The sequence below is a fragment of the Dama dama genome, chromosome 14 (assembly GCF_033118175.1).
Source record: "Dama dama isolate Ldn47 chromosome 14, ASM3311817v1, whole genome shotgun sequence".
NCBI classification, from domain to species: Eukaryota; Metazoa; Chordata; class Mammalia; order Artiodactyla; family Cervidae; genus Dama; species Dama dama.
This window is the reverse complement of record NC_083694.1, coordinates 46,599,433-46,602,573: the sequence shown is the minus strand read 5'-3', so window position 1 is coordinate 46,602,573 and position 3,141 is coordinate 46,599,433.

Here is a 3,141-nt window from a genome sequence, read left to right as displayed (position 1 = left end):
GTTAGCTGGGCCACAAGACTGTGTGCTCCCTGAACTGAGCCTCCTGCTCAGCAAGGCCACCCCCATGGGCCAGAGAGGCAGCCAAGCCCTGCTTGTGGCCCCCGCGCCACCCCTTTGTCCATCTGTGGACCCCACCCGGCCTGGGCCTCCAGTCACCCAGCACAGAAGAGCCTCTGTCCTCAGGCCCACTCACAGCTGCTGCATCACCCAAGGTCAATGAGACCTTTCCCAGCTGCCCACGGGCTGGACCGGGCACCCAAGGGGAGGGACTCTGCTGTGAGTGGTGGGTCAGCTGGCTGCCAGGCCCAGAGAAGAAAGGAGACCTGCTGTGCCCTATCCTCCAGCCCCCACCTTCCCTGCGGCTAGGGAGGTAGGGGGAGAGCGGGCACTGCCCTTTTTGCCCTCAGCACCCAGGATGGTCAAACCAAAAGGCCTCCTGGGGGGCTGTTGGCCTCAGGACACTACCTCTCTGGACTGTGGCCCTGTAACTGAGCAAAAGTTTGGAAGACTCGAGCAAGACCTCCTGGAGCACAGAACACCCTGGAGCCACAGGAAAGGGCTCCGGCAGACAGCAGGCATCAACTCCTTTGTAGGAAATCCCGAGAGCCATGGGGTTGGTGATCCCAGATGTTCAGGAAACCCCTCATTTTGTGAGTGCTGGGCAAGCTGGGCATGCAGATGACCCACACCTTACCTTCCAGGGGTGACCACTGGTGTGCAGGTTCTGCCCCCAGGACGCTGGCACAAGGAGCTAAGGCCCTGAGCCTGTGACAGCCAGTGGTGTCCCCTCTAAGGTTCTCATGGGGGATGGGGAGGGAGAAGACCCTGGGGCCACACAAGAGCTGCTCTCACAAGGCATCTTCCTCTCAATTTTCAAGGCTGAAAATGTCCCCGGGCTGATGAGGCCTGGACATGTGGGGTGAGCTCCGTCTAATCGGTGCCGCCCTGTCTCCTTCTGGCCTGCTGAATGGTGCCCTGAGGCCAGGCACAGAGGCACCCCAACACATAGGAGGGGGGGTGTAGGCCGCCCTCTATGTGCAGACCACCCCCCACCCCGTGGAGCCTGCATGCCAGCGAGAAGACTGAAACAGGTTAGCCAAGTAGGATGCTCGTCAGAGGCAAAGATGAGATGGGAGAGGCCGGTCATCTTCCTGGGCCACCACAACAAATGACCACAAAACAACAGAGACACATCCTCTCCCAGCTCTGAGCGGGATGTCTGAGATCAAGGTGAAGGCAGTCTCTAGGGCAGGATCCTTCCCGCCTCTTCCAACTTCTCAGCATCCTCAACCCGCAGACACATGACTCCAACCTACATCTCCATCCACACCGGACCCCTCCTTTCTGTCTGGGTGTCCAGCTCTCCTCTACTTATTGGATTCGGGGCCTAATCAGGTAGGCTCCTGTCTCAATCACACCTGCAAAGACCCATTTTTCAAATAGGGGTACATCAATGCAGGATTCAGCTCTCAGGGCAGGGCACAGCCGACCTGGAAGCCTGGGGCGGGAAGGAAGCCTGGGAGCCCCCTAAAGGGCCGTCTGCTCTGGGCTGACCTGGCCCTGCACACCCGGGTCCCAGCCACAGGGTGGAAGAGTTCCAGAGACTCACCCCCACCGGCAGATGAGCGGAGGAAGAGGGCTGTGCGGTCAGCCCCGGGTCCTTCTCCCCACGCCAGTCACAGGACCCTCAAGCTGTTTCCTTTCAGCCACCAGCCCTGGACGTGGACTCCGGGTTATTTCATGTGTCATCATATAATCTCTGCTCTACAGCTGAGACAGCAGAGGCCCAGACAGGCCAAGCCATCTGCTCCTGGTCCCCTATCCCCAACCACACGCTCAGCCAGCCGGAGGCCAGACTCAGGTGGGAGGATGAACCATGAAGTGACCAAGCCGGGTTCTGAAAGAAGGTTTTAAAGGAAAGCAATCGCATGGGGGTCAGGAACCCTCTGGGCCTGGGTCTCCCCACCTGCCAAGTCCCTCCAGGACTCCCCCAACCCTTCACTGCTGCTTTCTGGGCCTTGTGGTGTAGTACCTAAAATGGCCTCTGGAGGGCAGCACGTGCCCAACTTTCCCAAGAGCCGCCTGAAAGCAGTCTGTCCGCCCAGGTGGCTGCAGGGAGGACTACGCCCACAGGGGTCAGCCACTAGCCCTCGCCCACTCCCCCCACCCAACATACACAGATGGGGAGGAAGCCACAGGCAGTCCCTGAGTATGCTGAGAGCGGGCTCTGCTATTGCCGCCCTGGGTTGATGTGAAGCTGGGGTTTTGGGGTGGTGGGTGACACAGGGCAGGTAGAATGGAGCGGGGAGGTGCGGGCCCTGCCTGGTGGACGGGCAGGTCAGTCCAAGCGCTGTTCCAGCACACCTCTCCCAACCCCCCGCACCTCCTGAAGCACCAGGGAGCTGGATTCCTGAAACTCCCTCTAAGGGGCTGTTGCAGCCACTGCCCAGGGGACCCACCCTGAACAAGGCCTGGAAAGGTCGGGCTTGGAATCCAGACTGAGCTTCGTGCAGGCTAAAAAGGCCTGACTTTCCAGGCTTCGGCGACCTGATCTGTCAGGCGGGGATGATGCAAATGAATGCCGCGAAGGGCAACGGAGTGCTCCAAACACTCCAGGGTCGCCCTCTGACCGCCAAGAATCCAGAAGGTGAGGTCATTTCTGCAGCAGGGGAGGCCTTGCAAACCTTCGATTCCCCACAGAGCTGGTCAGTTTCCAGGAGGGCTTCCTGGAGGAGTGGGCAGCCCAGCCGGGCCAGTAAGAAGAAATTCAGAATCGCATTGGTGGAAGCCGCGTAGCCCTGGCCTCACCCAGGCAGATGAAGCCCAGCTCGAGAGAGTAGGCCTGGGGGCGCGGCGTTGGGGGCGGTCCCGGAAAGGCGCTGGCCTCCGGCAGGAGACTCCAGACTGGACTCAGAGGCGCGAGCCCGCTCGGCTGTGAGTCACCTGAGCTCCAGCCGGCCAGGTGGGGACAGTGACGCAGGCAGCGTGGCCAGGTACCTGGGGCGCACCCCGTCGGCCCCTCCCACAGCCGGCACTCGGAGCGGGAGCCGCCGGGCGCACACCCTGCTCCACCTGGCCACCCACCTGGCGGGGCCGGAGCGCCGCCGCCTCCCGCTGGGCCGCACAGGAAGTGTGGGGGCG